We start from the raw sequence: 14,627 nt of genomic DNA, 5'->3' as shown, positions 1-14,627 counted from the left end.
GCTTGATTATCACTGTAGCCTCTTCGTGTGCTAGGCATGGTGAGGAATGTGCTATTCTGGGCCAAAGAGATAAGTGGACATGATTCTCTCTGTGCCTTCACTAACTGCCATCTTTCCCTTTCTGGCATTCTCACCACCTCTGCCAACTCCTTTTTGTTGTGGTTGTTAATCCTCAACCGGATGTTTTTCCATTGAATTTTAGAGAGAGGGAAGGGAAGAGCAGAGAGAGAGAGAGAGAGAGAGGAACATTGATGTGAGAGAGACACATCAATTGGTTGCCTCCCACAAATGCCCTGATCAGGCTGTAGCTGCAACTGAAGCTCAAGGCTGCAACTGAGGTATGTGTCCTTGACCAGGATCGAACCCAGGACCTGTCAGTCTGAGGGCCGACACTCTATCCACTGAGCCAGAATGGTTGGGCTGCCAACTTGTACTGGCAGGAAAAGGTAGGAGACCTGCAACTTGGAGTCCCCCCGAAGTATGAGCTCATTAATTGGTGTTGCATTGTAAGCGTGGCTTTACGTTATGACAAGCTCTGTTCCCTGGTGAAGGAATCGAGGCAAACAGGTGGGAAAGATGTTTTTCTCTCTGGGGGGAGCCTTCAGAGGGAAAGTGCCTACCCCTCTTACAGGTAAAGTCTTGTCTCTGTTTCCAACCCAGGGTCATGGAGCAGTGTGCTGAGCCGAAGGTCATGCTGCTGGGGACAGCAGATAGAAATTCCTTCTCCTGGTGTGTAGCTCTTACTCTTTGAGAAGGAGAAAAGAAAGGGACGATTCTAAGCTGCTGGAGAAGAGTGCTAGTCTTTCTTTTATTAAGCTAAGTGAAGATTCCGGAGAGAGACAAGTTGTGGGAAATAGTGAGAAAGGTGGGTTTGGCGATAGGGCTAGGAAGGAAGGAAATTGACATGAATTGTAATTCAATTTTTTTAAGTTTTATCCTTGAGATGGGATGTTGTTATTTCTAGTTTTTAAAATGAGACAACTTGTGCTTCGAGAGGTTGGCTGATGTTTTGGGTCCTTAATATGGGATAATGGTAGTTCTTATTTCACAGGGTTGTCTTGAGGGTTAAACGGGTTCGCACATAACAGTGTTTCGTAAGTGCTGCCTGTTGTTCTCATTCCTGTGATTGCTATTTCACAAGGTCACATAGCGAGGAATGAGCAGGGTAAGACTGCGAACCAACATACCTGACTCAACCTTTTCTGCTTCCTCTAAAATAAGCAATGTGATAGCTGGTGATGGGAGGGTGCCTCAGGTGGGTGAGAGAGCAAGGAAGGAAGAGGAGGAATTGCAGGTGGAGGAGGAGAGAGGGCTGGGAGCCGGTCTATGTGACAGCAGCTGGAGAGTGTGGGAGTTGATGTGGGCAGACATGAAGTGCTAGAGGGTTTTAAAGTCAACTGTGATTTATTTGGATTTGATATGATATTGAACGCCAAGGGAGGCTGTTGGGAGGGTGCGTTATTGGGTCAAAGCAGAGGTGGGGAAAAAGTTTTAGAGGCAACATTCTTAGGAAGGGAGGGCAGAGAATGAGAGGCTCCTTTTAAAAGTAAACAAGATCCAGAATAGCAGGGAATAGCAGGCAGACAGTATCTGAGGATGGGCTGAATAAACATGGGCTTCAGAATGCTGCCTCAGTTCTTGGCCATTTTTTTTTTTCTCTGCAAGACTTAGAGACCATAATGATTTCCATGAAATAATGTGGCTGGCATCTGGGGATGGTACCTATGGGAATGAGAGGTTTTGCATGGAGCCAGAAATCCAGCCAGACTTGCCAACACGACTTCCTGGTTTTGTCTTTGCTGGCAATGAGGACCACAGGGTGTGGGTGCCTGCAAAGGGCCGCATCAGCAGCACAGATAAGGTTTGCCAAATTGGAAAAGTCGAATTCCCCACAGAAGCAGGGCAGTGGCTTTATTTATTAAATATATTTTTATTGATTTCAGAGAGGAAGGGGTAGAGAAATAGAAACATTAATGATGAAAGAGAATCAACTGCCTCCTGCACGCCCCACACTGGGGATCGAGCCCACAACCAGGGCATGTGCCCTGACCAGGAATCAAACTGTGACCTCCTGGTTCATAGGTTGACGCTCAACCACTGAGCCACGCTGGTTGAGCTGGGCTTTGTTTTATGGAAGAGTGGTAGGTCTACGCTCCTATCCTCTGTTCAGTGGAGAAATGTCCACTCCAGTGGGGTGAGCAGGGGCGTGGTCTCCTGACTGCAAGTACTGAATGTATCCTTTCCGAGGGGGACACCACCTTCTGTCAGCAGGGCCACAGTTTTCCAGATGCTAGGCCGTGGGGGAGAGTGTCACATTCACCTGTGCCTTCTGGAGGGTCCCCTAGACCGAGTGGGTCATCTCCATCTCTGAACCTTAGTCCCACCCATTTCTGAGCTAATCCAGACCTGGGTGGGAAATGCATCAATAACCCCAGCTCCCTACCTGATGGGACCTGGGATGCGCCTTGCTGCTTTGGATGGAGAATCCCAAGCACCAAGGATGAGCCCTCATCCCTCCCTCTGAGGGCCCCTGTTTGCTGTATTTCTGGTCTCTGGCTGGGTGTCCTGTGAATCAACAGATCGTCTTTCTGTTCTTTCAATGCCCTTTTCCTCCTATATATATAATTCAACAAATTAGATATAATTAGTATTTTATAATTGACTAGAAGACCAGTGCACTGGTAGGGTCCCTAGCCGCTGCCAGCTGCTGGCCGGGTACTCCCTTCCTTTCCCGGGTCACCTGCCGCCACCGCTGGCCAGGGCCTCCCTCCCTTCCCCTGGCTGGCCCGCCCCTTGGTCGAACTCCCAGAAGAACTCTGGTTGAGGGGACAATTTGCATACTATGCTTTTATTATATAGGATGTGCTGAAAGGTAGAACTTAAATGTTTTCATCAAGGAAAATAGGTAAATATGTGAGGTGATAAATGTAAGCTGTAACTAGATGGTAGAATCCTATCACAATTGATACATATATCAAATCACCACTAAACATTTAAAAATTTTGTCATTTATACTGGAATAAAGCTAAAAAAAGCTTCAATTTCCTATTGCTATATTCCACTTCTCCCCGAGTCATCAGAAATAAGTTAAATTACATCCAATGAACTCTGCTTGAGAACATAGGCAAGGAGGTAATACACTTTACCCAGATTTAAACAAAAAGTTGGCATTCGATCATGGAAACTTTAGCTATCTGGGCAAGGTGGACTAGACAGAAAAAAGCAGCCACTGTAGTGCTTTGTCATATCAGGTGGCATGCTAAGTAATTACATAAAATATTGAAGAGTCACTTTTAATTTTGTTGCATGAGTGGTGACATGAGCCTTTTGCTTCTCTCTCTCAGTAGAGATCTGTTAACTCTGTCTTTGCAAAATCTCTCAGCTCACTGTTCACATCCAAATTTACTTTGTTTCTACAATTTGTGGGCTTTGATGTCATTATCCTTTTAAATATGTTTTTGTTGATTTCAGAGAGAGAGGAGGGGAGAGAGAGAGAGAAACATCAATGTGAGAGAGAGACTTGGATTGGCTGCCTCCTGCATGCCCCCTCCTGGGGCTTGAACCTGCAACTTGGGCATACACCCTGCCTGGGAATAGAACTAGTGACCTTTGGGTGCATAGGACAACACTGAGCAAAACAGGCCAGTGCATGATGGTGCTTTATCTTAAACCAATATCAAGGAGATTAAAATTTCAGTAACTGAAGTTTCTCAAATCCAGATGTGATTTCTGAAGCACAACATGAATGCCTTTAAAACGATCTCTAGTATTGAACAACAGTGTCCATGACACGCTTCTAGATACTTATTCTGAATTTTTTACCTGATATCACAGGCTGGTCACTTCTGTTCTCTCAACCCTCTTTTCCCCATTAAGTTGTATCTTTTTTTTTCCTGGCATAACATCAATTTTTCAACATTGTATTTTTGATTTGTCCATAAAAGAAAGGCCTGTGCTCTTCTAAATAGTGGCCTAGAATTGTCTTGCCTTTTGTGTAAAATGTTTTGATTGTTTCTGAAATCATTCTGAGGATCTATAATATTGTATGCATTCTGTTTTTACATGGACACTTAGGTAATTTTCTGAAAAACACCGAATAGTAAGAATGGCTCCAAATGTACAATTTAGTCTTAAAGTTAGTATCAAAATCCAAATTCTGCTGAGATATATTCTAAAGATTCTTTCTATTGTTAAAATAACAAAGTATGTTCTTTTAAAAATACTTCATTTTTGAATGTGGTTTGAGCCACTTTCCAATTTTTTAATGTCCTTCCCTTTTTCCTCTCCCTCTTCCTCTTTTCCTCCCTCCTTCCTTCCTTTTCCCCCACAAGTAGTTCAAATCCCTACTCTGTGGCAAACCTTATTCTAGTCTCTGGCATGTTTCAGGAGGAACAGGTAAGTCCGTCTGGCTGAAGTGGAGTGAGCAAGGAGCAGATGGTAGGAGATGAGGCCGGAGAGGTGGAGAGGTGACAGGAAACAGGATCCTGGAAGACCTTACAGGCCATTGTAAGATTGTCAGCTTTTGTTCTCAAGAGATGGGGCCATTGGAGGGTTTGAGCAGAGGAGTGACACCATCTAGCTTTCAGGATCACTCTGGTTGTGTCCTGAGAATAGGTTGCAGAGGGAGCAAAGATAGAAGCAGGAAGACTCGGTAGAATGCTTTTACAGTCACCAAAGAAAGAGTGATGATTCTTGGACCAGGATGAAGATAGTAGGAAGTGACCAGATTCCAAATGTATTTGAAGATAGAATCAACAGAGTTTGCAGGTAGAGAGCATGTGGGGTATTGATAGGGGCAGAAATAGAATATTGGGGATCAAGTATAATTGTAAGAAATATTCATCATGATTTGTTAACCATGAGCAAAGAAGGCACATTCGAACCTGGCTGGGAATTGCACATGGGACCTGGGAGCTCACCTGGTAATGCAGCCCATTCGCTTCGTTGAACCCTGTCTCTGCTTAATTGGCTCAGTAGTGACAGGCAGCTTGGGCCCATTGATTATCCGGTTACAGGAGGAGAAGTAATAAACTATGCCACGTGCTGCCATTAGGTCCATTACAGTGAGGGTGAGAGCTGCCTACTGGACCTAGCAATGTGAGTAATCAGGCCAGATGGCAGGAATAGACAATTGCATTGATGTCTTTTGCTGACAAGAGGTACCGAAAAGTGGGTTAGTTGCTGCAGGAGAATGAGAATTCAAGGTAATCAAAATGAAGTGTTTGTAGTAGATGGTGGAAATACAAGTGACCTAGAATTTTTCAGCTGCTTTTCATTTTTTTTTACTAGAGGCCCGATGCATGAAATTCTGGCACCCGGGACCCAGACTTCCCTCTGGCATTGGGACCCAGGCTTCCCTCTGGCCGCCAGCAGGCACCTGGGCTTCCCTTGCAGCCCGGCTTTGTCTGGAAGGTCATCTGGAAGGACATCCAGTCTAATTAGCATATTACACTTTTATTATTATAGATTTTTAAAAATCTTTATTGTTTTTTTTTATTAAATTTTTATTGTTCAGATTACATTTGTTCCTCTTCCCCCCCCCCCATAACTCCCCTCCTTCCAGTTCCCGCCCCACCCTCCGCCCTCACTTCCCACCCACTGTCCTCATCCATAGGTGCACGATTTTTGTCCAGTCTCTTCCCGAATCTCCCATTCCCCTCCCCCCTCCAAGAATAGTCAGTCCATTCCCTTTCTATGTCCCTGATTCATTATAATCACCAGTTAATTCTGTACATCAGATTATTTATTCACTTGATTCTTAGATTCACTTGTTGATAGATGCATGTTTGTTGTTCACAATTTGTATCTTTACCTTTTTCTTCTTCCTCTTCTTAAAGGATACCTTTCAGCATTTCGTATAATACTGGTTTGGTGGTGATGAACTCCTTTAGCTTTTCCTTATCTGTGAAGCTCTTTATCTGACCTTCAATTCTGAATGATAGCTTTGCTGGATAAAGTAATCTTGGTTGTAGGTTCTTGGTATTCAGCACTTTGAATATTTCTTGCCATTCCCTTCTGGCCTGCAAAGTTTCTGTTGAGAAATCAGCTGACAGTCGTATGGGTATTCCCTTGTAGGTAATTGAGTCTCTTTCTCTTGCTGCTTTTAAGATTCTCTCTTTGTCTTTTGCTCTTGGCATTTTAATTATGATGTGTCTTGGTGTGGTCCTCTTTGGATTCCTTTTGTTTGGGGTTCTCTGCGCTTCTTGGACCTGTAAGTCCATTTCTTTCACCAGGTGGGGGAAGTTTTCTGCCATTATTTCTTGAAATAGGTTTTCAATATCTTGCTGTCTCTCATCTTCTGGCACCCCAATTATTCTGAAATTAGTCCGCTTGAAACTGTCCCAGAGGCTCCTTACACTATCTTCACACTTTCGGATTCTTTTTTCATTTTGCTTTTCCAGTTGGGTGTTTTTTGTCAAATCTTTGGTTTGATTCTTGTGCTCCTCTGGTCTGCTATTGGGTATAATATTCTTTATTTCAGTCCGTGTATGCTTAATTTCTAGTTTCTTTATCGTAGCATCAAGGGTCTCATTAGTTTTCGTGAGGCTCTGCTCAAGTTTATAGCAAGCCCTCAAAATTGCGATTTTTAGCTCCATATCCTCCATTTCTGTCATGTTTTTTTGTCTCCGCATCTTTTATGCTTTCTTGGTGCACCCCCTTGTGGTCTTTGTGCGCAGTCTTGTTCTAGCCAAGCCTTAATTGTTGTAGTTAACACTAGAGGGATTTGACCACCAGGCCGACTGGCTGTAGGAATCAGCTGTGTGGAAAACTTCAGTCCTCTGGGGAGGCACTAGTCCAGCCTTTGCCTGAGGCGATCGGCAAATGGCTCTGCACAGGGCCTGGGCGGGGTGGGCTCAACAGGGTGGGGGGAGGGAGCAGCTATGGCTGCTCTCAGTCCGTCTCCAGGGGCTCTGCCTCTCTGTCCCCGCAACCGCTGCAAACCTCAGAGGGACCGTAGCCAGACAGTCCCGCTTCTCCCGTTTGAGTCTGGGTCCCTAGAGACTCGCCCGGATCTGTAGCCCAGAGTCTGAGACTCACTCCTGATTGAAAACGACAACCGCGCCCTCAGCCACCAGCCTGCTTTGCGCGCGCACCGCCGCACCACCGTACCTTTAAATTTTCCACGCTGCACCTCTGAGCCTCGTAATGCTGTTGTTTTTCCTTCTAGTTGAAGAGTCTCTCCTCAGCCAGCCTTCCTGTGGTTCTGGTTGATGTCCGTTCCGTCTTTTAGTTGTATTTTTGAAGTGGTTGTTCGAGGCAGCAAACTCCGGTGTTTACCTATGCCGCCATCTTGGTTTCCCCCCAAAAATCTTTATTGTTGAACGTATTAAAGCTGTCTTTCATGTTGTCCTAGAGGACTGAGTATCCTGCACACTTTCTTTATTCATCCGCTGAGATTTACTGATCATCAAACTTGAACTTTCAGGTCTAGAAACTTTTTCTTTTTTAAAAATATATTTCTTTATTGATTTCAGAGAGGAAGGGAGAAAGAGAGAGAGAGATGGAAACATCAATGATGAGAGAGAATCACTGATCGGCTGCTTCCTGCACGCCCCCTACTGGGGATCGATCCCGCAACCCAGGCATGTGCCCTTCGCCGGAATCGAACCTGGGACCCCTCAGTCTGCAGGCTGACGCTCTATCCACTGAGCCAAGTCGTCTAGGGCAGATCTAGAAACTTTTATGATGAAAGGAGTCTGCTAAGAGAATATTTCCGTGGTTAATGAGACTATTAGAGCTCAATCTAATTAGGATCTTATAAGAAGCATTACATTTGTTTCAGCTATTTTGATTGATTTTTTTTCATGGAATTAATAATTAATTTATTCAGAAATATTGATCAAACACCCACTATGTATGTGTGAGTCAACAGCTAAGGACAGAACAATGAGTGTGGTGTAATCCTGAAGGGATAAACACGAACTGATAGTGGCAGTACAAATTGATTTGGGCTTTGATGGAGGTCCATGCAAAGCCCTGTAGTAACAGGAAGTAGGAGAATACAGCAGGAGTAGATGAAAGATTAATAGGGCAACTGAAAGGAGTTATAACGGAGCCTTCAGCTCTTCATTGTAAGCAATGGGGATGCCCAGGGGAGCGATTGTAAGGCATCAGCTGACCTTACTGCAGCTCTTTAATACACACAGTGGTGCACAACCTCTCTCGCCTCCAGGATCCTGATAGATATTTTCACATAGCTATAGAAAAGCTCGGAGAGAGGACTGCAATCACTGTTTCCATGGAGTTCAAGTTTTCCAGGACCTCTCAACATTATCTAGTCCGACCTCCTAGTGGAGATCTAAATCCCCTTCCTCCCCAATCAGCAGATGAGTTTAAATGCTGGCCAGATCCAGCCAGCTGTGTTTACATCTAAAGGGAAGCAGAAACTCACTCTAGGAAATGGGAAAACATTGTGATGTCTGAGGACAACTTCAAACCAAAGTTTTAAACTTTAATCACTCACCGTGTCTAAGAAAACATTTTTTTAAAGCAATTCAGTTTCAAGTTGAACATGACAGATAACAAGGATGATAAAAGATTCCATTGAAGTTGAGAGTGACCCTGAAAGAGTTAAGGACATGCTGGTGAGGGAGAAACACTGCAGGGTGCCTCCTTCCCCTCCCTTTGTGTGCTAAGCAGGTGATTATTTTGTTTAATGGTTAAATCAGGGCTGGTGTTTAAAGCTGGCAGACAGCAACATGGGCTGGATTTGAAGCATGGTCGGAGGAGATAGTTATTATTCATGGCTGAGCTAAGATAACCAGGGGATGGGGCAATGTAAAAGGATGCAGATCTGGGTAATGACAGGCCATGGTTTCCTGTTAAATACTCAGAGCTCAGGACCTGGCAATCACTGCTTTGAGCAACAACCACAGTCACAATAGCACTACAATTATAGGAAGAGGAGGAATTAACTTTTTTACAGAAAACTAACTCTATGGGACATTATGCTATGGACTTCCCATGAATTATCTCATTGAATCCTCATAACACATTTATGATGTAAGTAATATTTCTATCTATTCAGATGAGGAAGTTGAGAATTACAGGTCAGATTTGTTAGGGGCAGAAATAGAATATTGGGGATCAGCTATAATTATGAGACATATTAATCATGCCCTGTTAACCGTGATTGTTTGGGTCTGATTAAAGAAGACACATTCTAACCTGGCTGGGAGTTGCATGTGGGACCTGGGAGCTCACCTGGAAACACAGCCCATCCTCCCCATCAGGGAGCTGCCTATTTTCATGGAAAGATTAACAACCTTGTTGCAGAAACCAGAGCCACCAGCCCCTTGAAGACTCCCAGCCTTTGCACACCCACAGGCCTTTGCAAATCTCCAGCCTGCATTACCTGTTAACTGCCCAATTGACATACCCTTTTACCTACTTCCCCATGTAATCTTTGTCATTCTACCCAATATGAGCAGCTGGCTTATGGAGAGGGGCAGAGCAGCTTTTTGTGGATGACCTGCTGCTCTCCCATTCTGCTGGCAGGATTAGAATAAATGCTTATATATGATTCAACCCTGTCTCTGCTTAATTGGCTCAAGTAGTGACAGGCAGCATGGACCCATTGATTGTCCGCTTACAGAATGGAGCTGAGATTTGAATAGAAGTACTTTTGGCTCAGTCTCTGTGCCACAGAGTTATCTTTGTCCATGATGCATCTTACCTGACACACTGTACGCTCTTTCAATGGAACTGCATTTAGTGACCCTTGCAAGCTCCAGGTGTCTATCGTAGTGTCTTGTAGGTAGTAAATTCACTGAGTGAAGAAATGAACGAATAGAGCCTGTATCAACAATGACAAACACTTTACCTTAAGAAAGAGAATCCTGTAATTCCTAAAGTATTTCATTTTTAAAGTAATAAGAAAGCATATAAAATATTAGTTTCACCATCATCTTATTTTTTTTTTTTCAAGATTGTTCTGGGATATTCCCATTTAAAAGAGGGACAATCTCATGAAGCAAGAATCCCCAAAACACGCTCATCAATAGAGCACATTGCAAAACCCGCAATGTGCTCTATTGATGTGCGTGTTTTCCTTTCATATGGTGGTGACTTGTGTATTTAATTTTTTTATTTCTAACACACAATTAAATTGTATAGTGACTTAAAAGTGGAAAATTTGCTCTGTACCAAAGTATCATTTCTGGACTGAGTGTGAATAAATGTTCCCTGGTTACCACTTTAGTGCCTCACCAGGCCAATGTCAGAGATGTGTCCTTTCCAGATTAATTATTAGAGCAGGCAGACTACGTGTTCTCATGCTTCACAATGAATACTCGGACTGTTTTGAAAGAAAGATAATTTGGTGCTGGGAAGGGAGACCATTTTGTGTTTTCTGGCTCATTCTTCAGGGATAAAAATAAAGTGGAGAATCTGCACTTTCTAGTCTTTATTGCAGTGCAGACGGCAGCTGATTAATTAAGCTGTCACCTAACTGTAAACAACCCCTGTCAGTTATTTTACAACTTTAATAAAGTTTTTAGAAATTTACATAAAAATTTTAATCAACAGTCCATGTATTATTTATAGTACCCGGGTAGTATCAGTGTGGTGTATTTATAAGCATTGTGCCTGGTGCCGAATTTCAAACTTGATTCTTCATTAAATTTTAATTCCCGAACTTAACTCCCGTAGGTGAGCACAGAGAGGAACATTACAAAGTCCTCACCCATCTTGGAATGGAGAGCGCTGGCCAGGCTGCTCCAGGCTTCATGGAGCCCAGGGGGGAAATGTCTCATGGATGGCCCCCAAATCTCCCAAAGATTTTGACACTTTCTTTCCATCTTTGCCTGTTGAATTGCTGAGTGACCAGTATTTCTATATGCTCAGCACTGTCCTAGTGACCTGGAGGTAACACAAGTTCTTTACAAAATCACCAAATACCTTAGAGCAGCGGCTCTCAACCTGTGGGTCCCGACCCCTTTGGGGGTTGAACGACCCTTTCACAGGGGTCGCCTAAGACCATCGGAAAACACATATATAATTACATATTGTTTTTGTGATTAATCACTATGTTTTAATTATGTTCAATTTGTAACAATGAAATTGGGGGTCACCACAACATGAGGAACTGTATTAAAGGGTCGCAGCATTTGGAAGGTCGAGAACCACTGCCTTAGAGGAAATAGATTATCCAAAGTCAAAGGATGAGGGGGAGAGAAAGGCAGGAAGGTGAGGAGGAGGTGTGTGTGGGGGGAGTATCTGACACATAAAAATTGCATGCTGAGCTTCCTAAGCAGCTCACATGAAAAGTGATTAAGGCGAAACTAATGTCTTCATGTCATTTGCAGGAGGAAAGGCATACTTTTTAGAGCTGACTTTAATGTTATTCTTCGAATTTATGTGAAGGGAAGGGAATGTGGGGAAGGCAATTAAAATAAAATTTCGTTCAACGTGTGCTGTTTAGATTGGCACTCATATTAATTCAAAGAATGGGAAGATTATCATCAAATATTTAGCACCCTTTTGTGTGAGTCTAGCAAGTTCAGTAAACACAGTCTCTAACTTTTGGGAGTTATCTTTCTAAGGCAGAATTAAGATATGGTATGCGGAAATCTGACCATTCCGAGACAGGGACAATATTCACTGTGGTTTGAGATAAGCAGAATAAACAAATCTCTACTTATTCAGGAGCTCGATTTGTTGGTTTGAAAAGCAGAATTTTTAAAGCCTGAATGTATCACAAGCCCGCTTCCCATAGGATCATTGTTCTGTTCATTTAAAAATAGTCCTGGAGCTTGGCCAGTGTGGCTCAGTGATTGAGGTTCGAACCATAAACCAGGAGGTCACTGTTAGATTCATGGTCAGGGCACATGCCCAGGTTGTGGGCTTGATCCACAGTGTGGGATGTGCAGGAGGCAGCTGATCCATTAGTCTCTCTTATCATTGATATTTCTTTCTCTCTCTCCGTCTCCCTTCCTCTCTGAAATCAATGAAAATATAAACAAATAAATAAAAATAGCACTGGAATTGTTATAGGTGAAAGTGGGGGATCCCTTTCTCCACTGGGTGTTGGGGGTCGGGGTCCTTACAATATCTTGAGAAGAAGAATTTCCTGAGACTCGCACAGGAGGTTGAGTGGTTTTTATTTGCATGGAATTATATCCTTGGGTTTCCAAAGTCCCATTTCCCTTCATCCAGTCCTGGAAGAGGTGCAGCTGGGGATTCAGCAGAGCTAAAGGCAGAGCCAGTGTCCAGAGCTTCCTTTCCAGGAAGGATCTGAGTCCTGTAGCATCGGGCGAGGTGCAGTCCATCAGTCCATTATGTGGGGGCCATGCAGCCATGGGCCACATGGGTGAATTCAGGAGCACAGGAGCAGGAGGGCCTTTCTGTCCCTTGGAGAAAACCAGGAGCACAAGAAGGCAAGGGCGAGAACCAAGAGCCCAAGGGCCAACTCCTTAAGAGTTTAAGAGATTAAATATTTTTAAACTAGAGGTCTGGTGCATGAAATTTGTGCTTGGGTAAGGTCCCTAGGGCTGGCCGGCAATCAAGGCTAATCTGTGGGGTGACTGGTGGGGTGATCGTGGGGGGGACCCTGCTGGCACCCGCCTTGGCTGGCCTGGGGCCTGCAGGCTGGGGGCAGCTCCTGTGTTGAGCATCTACCCTCTGGTGTTTAGTGCACATCATAGCGACCGGTCATTCTGCTGTTCAGTCAATTTGCATATTAGCCTTTTATTATAGAGGATCTTCCTGTGCTTGCTGTGGCTACACCTACTCTGTGTGACTGACAGGCAAGTACCTTCTCTATTTCACTCAGACCTGTGAAATTGTCCATTCATGTGTCTATTCTCCCTCTGTCTGGTGGCTTCCTGGGGAGTGTTAAACTGCAGTTTCCTGGCAAAGGTGCACAAATGAATACCTATAATATTTGGCCTTCCCTCTGCTCCTTTCCAGTTTTTTACAACTGGGTTAAATTACAACAGTATCAGCATGACTAAGGCTTCTTCTCCAAGATTATTGACACCTTGGTTAATATTGAAGTGTCAGAAAAATGTTTCTCAAATTTGCCAGTCGGCAAATGGTTTCCCTTTTAGATTAAGTGATGAACACTTTTCCTAAAAGGGTGCAACATGAATAATGCTTTTGCTCTTTGTCAAACTTAACTGATTGGTAACCACCAGATGCTCTAAGGATATAACAATTTCTTCATTTTCCCCTGAGGGTATTAATTGTACACCAGCAGCTGGCAGCTGGCCCTGGAGACATATTTTGTTTGGCTCACAAGGACTCTTGTTAATTTTCTTATTTTTTAAAAAAAAATTTACTTACTGACTTTAGAGGGAGAGGAAGGGAGAGAGAGAGAAGAAGAGGAAGAGGAGGTAGAGGAGGAGTGGAAGGGAGAGAGAGCGAGAGACAGAAACATCAATTTGTTGATCTACTTATCTATGCATTCATTGATTCTTGTATGTATCCTGACTGGGGATCGAACCCACAACCTTGGTGTATTGGGACAACTCTAGCCACCTGAGCTACCTGGCTAGGGCTTTAAATTTTTGTTTTGTTTTGTTTTATTAAAACAAAATAACATTTAATGATTGGGAAATTTTGTCAAAATACCCAGGTTTATGCTTTCTCTTGAAAAATATGGCCAGGCTATTTTTTCACACGACCAAAAATCAGTTGGAGCTAAGAATTTGCTGTCCCCTTAGATACTTAAGTTCTTCTGTTTACAATGTTTCTCAACATTTTAATCATTTTTGCTCTCCTGAGGAGCCATTGGAGACATTGCTTTTCTCCTAATTGCCTTCTTATCTCCATAAAACTTTTGTACCATGGATGTGCTGTACATCTGTTTATGTACTGTGGCCCTTTGGAGGCCCACAAATCATTGTAACATCTAAGGATTTTGCACCCTCAAGAACTTTTTGCCTCTTGGAAATTACATCAATCCCACAGTGAACACATGCTGCTCTAGACCCTGTGGTTCTCTGGCACTGAGGCTGAGTGGTTCATGGGATTAAAAAGAAAGTGTGTCAAAACTGGACCACCATAAATCCTATACCTCCCTGCTTTTACCCCTTGATGGGCCTGGCCCAAGTGGGCAATTACATTTGCAGTCTCTTGGCATAGAAATAAATCATCTCTGAGACCTCTAAGGGTTTTGAAATCAGGCAACGGGCCTGAGAGTGCCAGATGGCTGCAGGCTTCTATGCTGAGCTATATAGAGTGGCCATTTTCTTCAATGATTTCCTTAGGTGAATGCAAGATGCAAGGTTATCAAAAGAGATCATTGAGAATATGTTCTGGTCTTGATATAGCAAATTCTTTCATTTAACTGGTAGCTGGTGGTACTCAACAAATATTTATTGAAACGTACTCTTACTCGAAGCACTGTGCTAGGTTATTGACACCAATGAAACACTATGCATAGTGAGCTGGGCTGGGCACAGTGATGGATTTGATCATGAGATTCTTCTTCTGGTTCCCCAGTTTAACTGTTGGTATTTGGTAAAAGTTATTAATAAAGGATTTTAAATCACTAACTTTTAACTGCTGAAAATAGAAGGATCAGCAAAAGTAGGAGGGGTCTACTAATTTGCTAATCATTGATGCCGGTTAGTAAGTTGAAGCAATTTGTGATGTTTTTTCTTGCAAACAAAACTTGTATGTTT

General features: G+C 43.3%; 1 pseudogene; it reads right to left on the bottom strand.

Moving 5' to 3' along the window:
- Positions 1-12,299, bottom strand: part of LOC138996468 (ferritin light chain-like) — a 39,035-nt pseudogene extending 26,736 nt beyond the window's left edge.
- Positions 12,300-14,627: the final 2,328 nt, after the last annotated feature.

Source organism: Myotis yumanensis, unplaced genomic scaffold, assembly GCF_028538775.1.
Source record: "Myotis yumanensis isolate MYYU_CA2020_CCGP unplaced genomic scaffold, mMyoYum1.0.hap1 SCAF_1, whole genome shotgun sequence".
Lineage (NCBI taxonomy): Eukaryota > Metazoa > Chordata > Mammalia > Chiroptera > Vespertilionidae > Myotis > Myotis yumanensis.
Note: the sequence above shows the minus strand (reverse complement) of the source record. Positions and strands in the feature narration are given on the sequence as shown.